The following is a 15,020-nucleotide window of genomic DNA, read 5'->3' as shown; positions in this document are numbered from 1 at the left end:
GTTCTGTACTAAATATCACTTGTACAAATGGAAGTGAACAGACACGTTTACTCATTGTACGAAATCAATCAGCTTTTCACACACATACATGCATCACACTGACGGCGAAGATTGCGCGTTTACGACTGCACTCTTACGATGACTTGAAAAAATATTGCTATTCGCGCCTTCCTGTATGAAACTAGTGGCACAGAGCAGGCAGTATAATAGGATCGAAACGGCGATGGATTTTATTCTTATGTCTTACATTTTATTTGAGGGGGCCAGAATTTAAAATTTTTGCAGACAGGCCCCTATAACACTCGTTACACCCCTGCATTTGTACCTACTGTATATAGAAGGCAGTGTTCTGGTAATAACGTGAGGAGGAAGACGAACACTGGTTGCCTGCTTACCTCGGGGTAAGTTTTGGGTTTTCTCTCCACACTAATCCCAGACAGACCCCACCAGAAAAAGATATCCATGTTAACATATGTAATAAAGGGCATTATATTTACTTCATAGGTTCGTGTAGGAATAATAAAAAGTAATGAAATAAGTTTTTAGAAAATTTTATTAACAGTTTACATTTACACTTTATACTATTACTTAGGACATTATGGTCAGAGAGAACATTTTCTGGAGTTTGACAACCCTGCTGTGTACTGTAATGTCTAATGGGATGTGACATGATAGTGAAATAAAAGGAACTTCAAAACTGGAGAAAGAACGGTCACACAGAGTGACTCACAGAATTTGTCAAAAGTTACTTTTTGATAGATAATATTGTACTCGTGGATTCAATCAAAAGCAGTGATGAAAACTGGAATATTTTGTGGCACAAAACATTTTGTTAGCTTTAGAGCTAAATTAATTAATTAATTATATACGTTATAACTAGAGGCACCTGCCTTTGGTGAAAAATTATTGCCTGATTTCGTCATTTAAAAGAGTTATTTCGGTATATTTTTCGCTATATTTACTTAGACAAAAATTGCTTATTTTTCACTTTTCGGCAATACATGCTAAAACAAGAGATAATAGGTACCATATTTGCAGTAAAACATATTTTCTTTTTACACATGTACAAGAAACATGAGAGTAAGGCTTCTGCTGAAAACACATATTACATATATCAAAGTATGGATGTTTGGAAAAAACTTATCTTGCCACTTTAATAATTTGGGCCTAGCCTAGATACATAATTTACACATGAGTTTAATATTACGAGGAGTTAGAGCTGTTCTCCTGTCAGTCATTACATTACAATACGTTGAAGATGACTTCTCAAATACAACATTACTGATTGTGATCCATAAAACCTTAGCTTCAGCTTCAACAAAATGACCATATTCTGATTTCAGGAAAATAAGAATGACAGTCGCATCAATATCTTTATCTGTTCTACATGAACTATAAACTAGATCTCTAAACATTGTGTATGATTCAAGTTATTCTGTTGTTGAAAGTTCCCGTAGGGTAGGAATTTGCTTTATTAGATGAGAGACTCCATCATTTCTCTAAATCAGCTTTTATTATGCTTCTTGGATGAAGGCCATCGAAATATTCCTTCTTTGTTTATTTGTTTGTCTAACGCTTCGAGAATTTTGTGAAATTTTTACCGATGTCCTGGAATTATTTCTTTGATACTGTGTGGATGGGTTTGCTGAAGTTGTCATATTTCTCATAGTTTCCGTTTAGTGAATTGTTTGCAAGATTTTGTGTCTCGGTGCAGATCATGACAGCCCTTCGAGGATTGGACGGTAGGATATTCAAATATCCATAATCCTAATTTTATGATTTTTTAAGAAATTAATTAGGAGGAATTGAATAAGATTGTTATCTACAGTCTTCCGTGATTTATCGTAGTCTAAGTTCATAATTTGCAAAGCAAATAAGAACTAGACACGCGAGCATTTACCATGCTGCCACGTACCAATAGGACTGAAATATAGGGATATGATTTAGGATACTCCTCTTCAGACGTACACTTATGCCCGAGTGCGCCAACCTCGGTTAACAGATTACCGCGGTGAAATTTACCAGGTTAACGTCGCTTTTCTTGTTGCACCAAGCTCGGTTTTCGATTTTACCAATGTTTTACCGTTACTTTAGTCCTACGAATGTTGTGTTTGCTTTACGTGCGGTTCTAACCTATAACAAGAAATAATAAATACAATTCAGACATGTTTTTATAAGCCTATTTGTGCTGAAAAATTCAGCGTTAAAGAAAATCAATAAAATAATGCTGCTATGTTTTATACTTCACATGTCTTGCTTCTTTCTGCTTTTCCCCGTCTCTTATCTCTGGTTTGAAATCAGCGATTGTATTGCATCTATATTATGACCGTTCTCTTCCACAGCATCAGTAGAAGAGAACAACTCCATTTTCTAGGAATATATATTAAAGTTTTGATAACCTCAAATTCTGAATCCTCCATATAAATAACAGGAGAGAAATTAGAAGCGGGGAGCACATAGCGGCTATTACATATACGCTGCCTGGTGGGCAAGTTTGGCGTAATAAAACAAGTGATTGTCGAAATTATCACAGCCTTCTTAATACTATTTGAATTGCTCACGAGGGGAATAATAGCGAAAAAAGCGTCAAGAAACCACGGTAAAAGTTTTACGACGGTTTCGTGAAGACTGATATTTACCAAGCTTTGTGTACTCGGGTTTTAATACATTATAAAATACGAAGGTGTTTCAGAGAATAAAATAAATAAATAAATAAATAAATAAATAAATAAATAAATAAATAAATAAATAAATAAATAACATACCTATGCCTTCGTTATAGGCTGTTATGCCTTTAAACTTTCAGTCTGCAAGCCTCTGTGAATTAACTACGAATCACCACAATCCTCTTGTCCTAACTAGATCTGTACCCTGATTTACTGTAGATCCATACCTTAATCTCCCTCTATTTCTCTTACCCTCCACGACCGAATCCATTATTCTCCTAAGTGACATCCTTCTCCATTTGCCTCACATAATCCCGTCGCCAAAGCCGGTTTATAACCACAGTTTCATTCACCAAGTTCATTCATAACTTATCCTATATCTCCTCATTCCGAGTTCCCTCCAGCCATTGTTCCCACCTGTTTGTATCAGAAATCATTCTCGCTACTTTCATGTACGTTACTTTTAAATTGTGAATAAGATATCCTGAGTGCACTCAGCTTTCACTCCTGTACAGCAAAGTTTGTCTGACAACAGACCAATGTAAAGTTAGTCTCGTCCGGGAGCTGACGATTTCCTTACAAAATGTAGTTGATCGCAACTGTGAACTCACTGCATTACTGTCGACCAAAATATTGTGTGTCATTGAGTTTCGGAGGTTGTTTACGAACTAACCCATAGACCTACAGAAAACCCAATAACTCTGTCATTTTCATCGCTTCATTTCAGGTTAGGTAATGTATGTTTGGAATTTTCATTTATAATTAATGATTTTATCGCATGTAACGCAAAAATTGCCCGTTCTGAAACGCGCTTCAAATAGTATCAAATTTAAGAAATTCTTTCTCAAAAACCCCTTATCTGATGGAATCAACATTTTAACAAAATATGCATTGGAATATTTTATACTACTAATTATAAATTTCAGAATTTTATGTTTCCAAGAAGAAAGGCTGGTGTCAGTTTTCTAAGGTAACTTGTTCTCTGCTCGGGTTGGTCGCGCTGTATGACCGAGAAACACGTAAATGAATTGTTTGTATTTTGTAGAATGATATGGATTAGTAACTGCCCGGTATAGCTTTGTTGCATCTTGATTAAGTTTCGCTCAGTATACTGACTACCATCTTCGGAGCATATACATCCTCAATACTTGAAATGATTCATCTGCTCCTGTTACGTATTTCCAACCTGACATTGAGTTCTGTTAAATTTCTTTCCTACTAATATTTTTATTCATATAGAAATAAGAATACCGAGCTACGGGGCTTACATGTTACAGACGGGGTTTCTGAGCCAAAGATGTCACGTTTAATCCCGGCTCAGTCAAAGGCTATTGCAAGGTGTCAAATACTATCAACATCATTCACCACTGGCCTCCATAACTCCTTAAAAACGTGAAGTAGTGGTGACTGACCGTCATACTACAAATGAATTCTGGAAATCTAAAGCTTCAGCTACTTCTTGCAATTTTTCAATCTGGAGGAAGGCGATGTAGAGGTCTTCTGCAGTTTGAACTACGTCATCTGCTCAATAAGAATACCACTATTATTATTATTATTATTATTATTATTATTATTATTATTATTATTATTATTATTATTATTATTGATTCGTTGTGCACAACTAAGGAGCACGTTTGAACTTATTAGTATAATTTTGTTTTTTCTTCTTCTCACTGTGTTCCTTTTACGTTGTTTCGTCCATCCTGTATTAAATTTTAGTCGGGTGGGTTTTACATAAAATTTGTGTTTGTGACTTAAGATTCTGAATGTTATTCCATGTTGAATTGTTTCTTCACTAATGCCAATTTCATTTAGGTCTTCACTGATTTCTTTTAGACAATTATTGTGATTTTTCAATGATAAGGCTAGGTTTAAAATTTGCTTTGTGTGCCTGTAATTATCCATTCTATATAAATGAACATAAAATTATCATCGCCGTTTCTTGATTGTATCTGTAACTTCATAGATTTCGTGTGATTTCTTTTTCATCCAAATTCCATTTTCGCATTTTGGTCCTAAGATTTTCTGCAGATCTTTCTTTCTTTCTTTCTTTCTTGTTTTTCGATCATCTTTATTCGAGCTTCTGTTTTAACTACTATGTTTAATGTCGTAATTTTTCCGTTTTTATATAGTTATTTAATTGTATCTGTTCCAAGTAATTTTGTATGATCTTTGAAGTTTTGCAATTCTCTCTTTGTTAGCTAATTATATTATTATTATTATTATTATTATTATTATTATTATTATTATTATTATTATTATTATTATTATTATTATTATATTCACAGCGACAATTTTACGAACTTCTGCGCTAAATCTGTCGTGTACAACAGCTGAACCCTGCTCTCTGGCTGAATGGAACCCACACCAATAAAAATGACCGGTCCTGAATCAGACAATGTAGGTTATCTGAGGTGCCATCAAAACAACTCCAATGCACTGGCTTCAAGTTCTCACCCACGTCCTTCCTCCAGATCAGCACTGCATATACAAGGTTGTCCGAGAAGAAAATTAAATGCGTGCTCAAAAAGTCTTTGCCAGTTCAACAAGACATCCGTAGATTTGCATGAACTAAACTGAAATCCAAACACCCTCCTCTGCTGTTGGCTTAAAAACCGATGAAAGAAAATTATTCTGGACTAAGAACCTGGAACGAAGAATGGACTGCTAAGATCCTCGATGAGTGGAGATACTAACTCTGATCCATGCTGAGTGTATTAATGTAGAATATCTCAAGGAACTGAGTAACAGCAACAAACCATATCCAAGAGTTAGTCATATAGTCTCCCTTCAAGAGGCCCTCAAGCCGTGTTACGTGTAGAAGAGAGCTATCATTGAACCGCTCCAAGCTGGAACGAACGCATCCAGTTCAACTGGTAATCCCCGTGGAAACTGACAAAGGGTGGGGAGGATGTGAAGCAAAGTGCCATATAGACGAACTTAAGTCCCCGAACTGACATGATATCGATATTATTTGCCAAGGGTGTGTTACATTTCCACTTCACTTTCTGACTGAAATAGTATGGTGAATTTCATGCTTTACATGCTTTGTTATTATCACTAAATCAATGAATGTGTGATACAATAGAGATGTTTGTTTTATCAAAATTGTATCCCGAAATCCCTAAATTTCCACACTTCAATGCACTTCCTATCATAATTTTGTATACCTCGTGCTTAGGTACACTCAGTTATAAAATGTAGAAAATTCAAATATTCAAACTAGCTGTATTCGAAGCTGTTGCATTTCCTTGATTTCATTAATATAAGCGACATGGAAAAATGTTCCTAAAAATTTGTTTACATTTCGAACGCCGAAACAATTTTTAAATTATTAATACAAAGAAACTCAACGTCAAAGCGAGTAAAGAATAACCACACGTTTAGTTTTGAATGTAGACAAATTTCAAATCCTTAGGTTGTAGTACATTTAAAGGGAGATTGTATCTTGTATAGTGACAATGTTAAACTTGTCTTACTTAGGTACATTTATTTCAAGAACTATGCATGATAAGAAAGTAAAATGTTAGTGGCTGATAGAGAATGATTGCCTCTTCCAAATGCCAATTCTTTAGCTAGATAGTTTGCATAACGTGCTTTTAGAAAACACTTCGTAATTTACTAAAATTCCATATTTTCCAAATTAATTAATTTATAATTACCAAGCTATTTAACTCAAGTTCTTAAAAATGACCTGATGCTTATCCTTTGCAATAGGTATAATTTTCAAGGTTAATTTCTGAGAAATTGGTAATTAATTTGTACTAATCTGAGCGCACGAAACTATGACGAAACTAACTTTGTTGCTATAGACAGTACGTAATGTGCTTAATAATAATAAAAATACGGACCGACGTGTTCCACTCTGTGCCTGTCCAGATTGGATCGGAAGTAAAAGGTCTCCCCACACGTCATGCACATGTGATCTCTATCTGTAGGATGCACGATCTTGTGATTATCTAAACTAGATCTATCGAGAAATGTCTGGTGACAGACACGACAAACGTACGGCCTCTCAGCTGGATGGAGTAGTTGATGACTCTCACGATCAGACCCAAACAGGAACCTCTCGCCACATCTCGAACACCAAAAGGGCTTTTTCTGATCGTGCAGCAACATGTGGTTTTGAAAGTTGGATACGGAGGTGAAGGCTTCACCACACGTAAAGCAGTCAAAGGCTCTATCCTCGAAGTGAAGCAGAGCATGCTTTTTGAAGCCGGAATGTGAAGAGAATCTGTCCCCACAAAAGTCGCACAAGAACGTGTTGGTCTTGGGGTGCTCTTCCAAATGGCAGTCGAGAAGGGATCGGTGAGAAAATGGCTTGCCACATACAATACACCAATAAGGACCATCAGCATAGTGAATTAATGTATGTCTTTCAAGACTCCACTGGTGGAAGAAGGATTTCCCGCATGTGTCGCACTGATAAGCCATATCGTCCACTTCCTATGGTTCTTAAAAGCGTTGGATGGTATAAATAACTCTAAGTAACATTAAAGAAAATACTACCTTAGAATTGTGAATAGAATATAAGATCCTCCCTAGGACTACAGTTAGTGTAAGAATATTTGGTCGCAATATAGTTCCCAGGATTGATGACCAATTGTATACATAAACAACTAATCTAAAAAGTACTCGTTCAAACACCACAACGAATCAGTATTCCTCTAACAGATGACACACTGACTACTTATATCTATGACAAACGCTAACGAAGTTTAAATTCTAGTAAATTATATATAAAATCTTCCAGTAAAAATAAAGGAATAATCTTATAACAGTTGTCGTCAACTTTAATTGTCTGTAAACTTTCACTGCACTGAAGGTAGTATACGTAATTTCCTGAAGTGACTTCTATTTCCGGTTAGCTGCTGTATCTTCAGCAATTCTAGACGAGGATGTCCTGACACTGAAAAGAAGATAATAAAGATATCTTTACTTCCCCTGAGCGAAAATCCTGTTCACTAACTTGTTCAAAGTATCAAGCAAACAATTCATCATTACTAATTATATCATCTTATTGACTAGAAGTTCACTTAGGTGATCAAAATATTAAGCAAGAGAGTAGCCTTATATCAAATTCTTGTAACTAACACAAAATCTAGGGAGCTCGGTTCGTTGTAGACCTTCGTATCATAATTCCAGGACCTCGGTAAAATTTAAAAATCTTCAAAGCGTAATTAATTAATTAATTAATTATATAATAAATAAATAAATATTGGATCGATGCATAAGTTCGTGCGGTTCTTATATTTTATATTATATTATTTTAGTGTCACTGTCACGCACTGTAACTCACAATCACAATCATTCAGTGATGTATTCACCTCCACTCTCTATGACCTTCTGCCAAGGTTCAGGTAGCAGTTGAATGCCTCGCCTATAGACCTGTTTTGGTTTTGAATGGAAGAGATCTGTTATCCATTGGCCAAGAGAAGCTTCGTCAGGAAACACTTGCCCCTGAGTGTGGTTAAAAAGAGAGCGGAAAAAATAGAAATCTGAAGGGACAAGGTCAGGGCTATACGGAGGATGAGGAAGAGGTTGGTAGCCAAGTTCAGCAATCACACCTTTGATCAATTACGCTGTATGCGGACGAGCGTTATCATGGAGCAATAAGACTGGCTGTTGTCTTTGTCTTTTGTTGTCAATAGCAACGGCAAGCCGTATTAGCTGGTCACTACACACAGCAGAGGTAATCGTGGCGATTTTCGGAAGAAGTTCATGGTGAAGAATGTCATCCTTGTTCCACCAAACACACACCATGATTTTCTGTGGATAGGCACTATCCTTGGCACGGGGAGTTGCTTTCTTTGATGGGCTGAGTCACTCTTTCCTTTTCTTCATGTAGACATAGAGGCACCATTTCTCGTCACCGGTGACAATGTTCGAAAGGAATGCTTCGTGCCTACCACAAGCCAACCGGTGCCGGGCAAGCAATGACGAGCAGATGTTTACTCGACTTTTGTTACTGTCACTTAGCAGATGTGGTACCCATATACCCGATTTATGTACCTTACCCACCGAATGCAAATGGCGTACAATAGTTGACTGATCGAATAAAAAATTTGCGCTATTTCCCACGTTGTTTGACGAGGATTCTCATGAAGTAACTCATTCAAGCCATTTTCGTCAAAATCTGAAGGTCTTCCAGAACGTGGATCATCAGACAAGTCAACGTCCTGCTCGAAAGCGGGAAAGCTATTTTTGTGCTGTTCTTTCAGCAATTGCTTCATTCCCGTACTCTTCACAAATTGTTCTCGCAGCTCCTGCTGCACTGGGTCCTCGGTTAAACTCAAAGAGTTAAATGTGACGGAGATGCTCGCTTTTCTCAACTTGACATTCCATATCCGTTTGTCTGAAATATACACAAATAATAGTTCACAATCAAGAAAACCTGTGTTTCACAACACACACACTCCAAACTCAGTTAAAACAACGGAATAATGATAAGCAATCCCTTCACGCACGAACTTAAGCATCGACCCAATAAATACAGTAAATAAATAAATAAATAAATAAATAAATAAATAAATAAATAAATAAATAAATAAATAAATAAATAAATAAATAAATAAATAAATAAATAAATAAATAAATAAATAAATAAATAAATAAATAAATAAATAAATAATGAACCCGGGAAGACTGACCAATAAGAAAAAGAACCTGGCAGAAATGGGATTACAGAGAACAGAAATCAACAACAGGGATGCTTAAAAGTCCAGGATCAAGGCCACCAAGAGGTTTTAAGAAAAGTTACATCCCATACACAAGCGGCGTGAAGAGAAAAAGGAGGATACTGCAGAGTGAAAGGATGAAGGAGAACTGGACCATGGTTAAAATCCAGGAATTTATGAAGCTGAATTCGAGTTAACGTGGTCCATAGGCGACCAAAACAAAATAAATAAATAAATAAATAAATAAATAAATAAATAAATAAATAAATAAATAAATAAATAAATAAATAAATAAATAAATAAATAAATAAATAAATAAATAAATAAATAAATAAATAAATAAATAAATAAATAAATAAATAAATAAATAAATAAATAAATAAATAAATAAATAAATAAATAAATAAATAAATAAATAAATAAATAAATAAATAAATAAATAAATAAATAAATAAATAAATAAATAAATAAATAAATAAATAAATAAATAAATAAATAAATAAATAAATAAATAAATAAATAAATAAATAAATAAATAAATAAATAAATAAATAAATAAATAAATAAATAAATAAATAAATAAATAAATAAATAAATAAATAAATAAATAAATAAATAAATAAATAAATAAATAAATAAATAAATAAATAAATAAATAAATAAATAAATAAATAAATAAATAAATAAATAAATAAATAAATAAATAAATAAATAAATAAATAAATAAATAAATAAATAAATAAATAAATAAATAAATAAATAAATAAATAAATAAATAAATAAATAAATAAATAAATAAATAAATAAATAAATAAATAAATAAATAAATAAATAAATAAATAAATAAATAAATAAATAAATAAATAAATAAATAAATAAATAAATAAATAAATAAATAAATAAATAAATAAATAAATAAATAAATAAATAAATAAATAAATAAATAAATAAATAAATAAATAAATAAATAAATAAATAAATAAATAAATAAATAAATAAATAAATAAATAAATAAATAAATAAATAAATAAATAAATAAATAAATAAATAAATAAATAAATAAATAAATAAATAAATAAATAAATAAATAAATAAATAAATAAATAAATAAATAAATAAATAAATAAATAAATAAATAAATAAATAAATAAATAAATAAATAAATAAATAAATAAATAAATAAATAAATAAATAAATAAATAAATAAATAAATAAATAAATAAATAAATAAATAAATAAATAAATAAATAAATAAATAAATAAATAAATAAATAAATAAATAAATAAATAAATAAATAAATAAATAAATAAATAAATAAATAAATAAATAAATAAATAAATAAATAAATAAATAAATAAATAAATAAATAAATAAATAAATAAATAAATAAATAAATAAATAAATAAATAAATAAATAAATAAATAAATAAATAAATAAATAAATAAATAAATAAATAAATAAATAAATAAATAAATAAATAAATATAGGGGTAAAACCGAGCTGGTAGAATGATGTAAGGGGAGGCAGCAGTCTCCACGAGAGATAACAAACTGGAATTACCTATCGACTGACTCAAAAAACACCTATGCCTGTCTTGAAGTCTGAAACTGAAAAAGTACACAGCAGTCATCCTCCCGGAAGCCCTGTATGTCCTGCAGTGTCTATCACTAAATAGAAACAAGCTTGCCTAAATCTGGAAGTCAGAGAAAAAGAAGAATTCTCACAAAGATTCAAGGTCCGGTACTGGAAAATGGGGAATACCGGAGACGTCACAATTCAGAGCTCTATTCCTTGACACGGAGACTCTCTGACTGTGTTGGTAAAACAGAAGGTAGATTTCCACGGTCACGTGGCAAGAAGGTCTCCCAACAGGGCGACCAACTGCCTGTCCACCTTCTGGCAAAACAAGAAAGTCCCTATCATCTGGCTGCGGGAAATTAAAAAGGGCATAAAATAGGGCATGACAGACTTAAAAACAGACAGATTGTCCGTGGTTTTCAGAAAGAATCTCGGAAGAAGAAAGGTATCCCTGGTTTGCGGAAAGAGCGAAGCTACAGGATCAGAAGGTACGACAATACTAGGCAATAATCAAAATCCAGCAGTGGAATAAACGTCTTCCCAAGTAAGCCTATTTGAAAGAGGAAGAAGAAGGCGCATACACTAAGAGAACAATCTTACTCTTTCTTCCCAATTAAGCTAGTTATTTATAGTTATTCTCTAACTCAGGGGTCGGCAACGCGGTGATCGCGGGCACCATGGCGCCCTTTGGCAAGGTATTTGTCGCCCACCTTATATTTTGTAATTCTGTACATTTTTAAAAATAGTTTCCTTTGATAAATATTAATTACTTAAATTTGAATTTATTTGTTAAGCAATTCTCCTTGGCCAACCAATTTGAAACTTCGTTATAGTACTGTGTCTAGTATTCTATCAAAATGATCAGGAACGCCGTGATCGTACTCTAGTGATGCTTACTGTACCGGGCGGTACACCTCTACACCGTTTATTTAAAAGTTGCGCCAGTTGAAACTCCTCTTCTGGAGGAAGGTTGAACTTTATCTATTCTATTAATTCTCTACTTTCTCAGAAGATGTCACCACGTGGAAAATTTTGAGTTTTTGAACTGTGTCACTTTTGATGTGTTTTTGTTTCGCTTGAAGTAAGAAGTGTGAACTTTCTCTTCTAGAGGACACTACTGAAGAATTACAATAGTGCAACCTAGTGCGAAATCAAAGAACTATTGTGCTGGAGAAATTTTTATTTCAAGAGTTTGTTCTTTGTTAAATTTCTTTCTGTCATGGTTTAAGTTGGCTGTATACCCCTCTTTTTCCCCTTATTTTGGATCTAGCCAATCCCGAATTTCTTTAATTAATTTTCCACCAATAATGTGTTTCTTCTTCCTCTATGTAGGGGTTTCTTTTCCCTAGCCAATAAAAACTTTGAGGGAGGGTGTTTTATTTCCCCTAACGCCTAGAATCTTCCGCGAGAGGATATAAACTGCTGATTTTAGGGTCTCCAGGCCACTTCTGTTCCATCTTTCAGTGTATTAAGTACATAGCAGGAGGCGGGAAGCGCCTCTTTCTTCTTCAGCCGTTCTACACCAGGTAATGGCCTATTAATAACTTCTTTTCTTGCTAGGTCGGCAGTTTAACACTCGCGGCGGGTTCGAAGCATTTCCATCATGTAACCTTTTCCTAAAATGTAATTACTCTTTTCATCTTTTTCTTGTAAAGCTACATATTGGGATAGAGAGTGCTAACCCTCTCGAGCTCCCACTCACATTTGTTTTGAGGTGAACTTATTTTCTCAAACTATTCTTCGTTTATGTAATGTAAAGTGTTCTTCTCTAAGTCACCTCTGTAGTATGGGATTAGCCCTTGCGTTAGCGGCCCAGAGCCAGATTAGGTTTTAAAAACAAAGTGTATTAGGAGTGCAAGATCGCCTCCTCTCAAATTGTTATTTTAGAGGTCATGTAATCAACCTTCTTTTCATGTAATAGACCTCCGTAGGTTGGGTATTTTACCCCTGTGAATACGTCCTTAGAGGACAGCTTGAAGGTAGAGTTTGGTGTGGCCTTGTGATAGGCTTACAATTTTGAGAGCGGATCGCTCTTTGAAATTTGTTTCTGTATGCCTCGTGCAGGCTTTATGTGTAATGTTTGGAGCCAGTGCTCCTGGGCATGAATGGGGTTTTCTGCCCCTTGGCTAAAATTTTTTTTTGGAGTAAGGCGGGGCTGATTGCCCAAGAGTTATGAAGTAAGGGCACTGAGCCCGAATCCAGTAATATTGTACCTACATTTTTGCTACTCTGTACCTGTTATGATTGTTATCTCTTGTTTTTGAAAAGAAAATATAACCTAGTTAAATTTTAAATTAATTTTACATTGCACGTTAATTTCGTAGCTTGAAACCCATTCACACCCGCACCTTCTTTCACCTCTACCTACCACGGATATCTCCGTAACAAGTGGTAGCAGAGCGTGGTTGAATGGGTCTCAATTTAGCCCCTTTTGACGGCTAAACATTGCTTTGATTCGAACTCTAATAATTTTCTCAGTTGCTGGAATTTTTTGAGTTTTTCAAAATTGTTCTGTCATCATGCCCGGCCCTCGCGATGTTCTCCTCCTTAACTACTTGCGCAAAGAGGAGTTGATATACGAGTTAACTATCAGAAATGTGCAATCTGGAGGCACGGTTGCAATCGACACCAACAAGCTTAGAGAGTCCCTTGATTTGCCCATTTCCATCCCCAATTTGGGAGAGAAAGAAATTGATGACTCTCTTTCCACGATCGTCGAGAATATTACTGGGCTAGCATCTGTAGTCAGCTTTTTTGATGAAAACGATCCGTCTCCTAATCAAATTAAGCGTGTGCAAGGCAGGCTGTATCACTTTGCAAATAGAGTTAATGATCTGTTGTCTCTAAAGGTGAATGACGTTCAGAGGAAGGACGCTAATACGCTCCTTGAAACTATTTCTGAATTGTCTAATAAGGTCACTCAATTGCTAACCGGCGAAGTTCCTCCCAAAACTGATCAACCCGCCACGGTGAATGTAGGTAACGAGGAAGAGCCTCCTCAGGGAGAAGTCAATAGGATAACCGTTGCTGCTCAAACTATCTCTGCCCCATCGAACAACGAATCTGAACGCCGTGCGTCATTGGGTAACATCCGCTCTGAATTAACTTCTTTGCCATTGAAACCTTTAACGACTATGTCACCTGGGTTCAGTAGCTTGCCTCATCCATTGGCAATGTTGCTTAGAGGTATCTCTAAGTTTTCCGTCAACACCACCAGTGATGTAATTTCATTTTTAAGATTTCTAGTGGAATTTCAGGATCATGCTCTTGTTTTTTCTCTTTCGCCATGTCAAATTTTGCAAATTATCTATCCGTATGCTATTGGTATTCTCTCTGATAAAATCGTAAGAGCCATTGCCGAGCAATCATCTATTGAGGATTTCCATGCCCATTTGCTAGCTAACTTCATCCCGGCTAGGGCCAGGTCCTCCCTGATTCAGAAGTACTATTACCGTGTACAGCGCTTGGATGAAAACTTGGCTGATTTCATTCAAGATATCAAATTCTACACTAGGGTGTTTGCTCTGCACTTTCCTGAAGATCAGATTGTGCAGGCTATTGTAGAAGGTATTTCGCCATCCTACAGGTCATATTTGTGTTTCGCGGCGTGTCCGCAAACCTTCTCTGAACTTGAAGCATTGGCCGTCTCAGCGGAAGGAGTTAGATACGCCGATTCTTTGCGTGTCGCGAAAGAACCCCCGCCTTCCTTTAGTAACACTCGGCCTCCACCTCGCCGACCAGTCAATCCCCGTAAATGTTATGCTTGCGGGTCGCCTGACCATCTGCGGAATAAGTGTCCTCTGATCAAGTCAAGTGGGACAAGGAATGGAGCAGGGTCATCACAAGGCTGTTTTAAGTGTGGGGCCTTCTCACATATCGCCAAGAATTGCCCAAACTCAAATAGCACCCCCTCCTGCTCAACTTCTGGTGCAAATTCCAGCTATGTCAATAATAAAAGGTGACTAGTGGCGTCGGCTGAGCCGACTAATCCATCTTCCCGAGACTTAGCCCCTAGTAAACAGGTTGTAAATGCAGAGAACGACCAGCCTTCAAATTCATCTTTTGAATGCCCTAAAGAGTGTCTTAGGATTGCGGCG

Source organism: Anabrus simplex, chromosome 14 (genome assembly GCF_040414725.1).
Source record: "Anabrus simplex isolate iqAnaSimp1 chromosome 14, ASM4041472v1, whole genome shotgun sequence".
Taxonomy (NCBI): domain Eukaryota; kingdom Metazoa; phylum Arthropoda; class Insecta; order Orthoptera; family Tettigoniidae; genus Anabrus; species Anabrus simplex.
The sequence above is the reverse complement of the archived record's forward strand: the minus strand, read 5'-3'. Positions refer to the sequence as shown.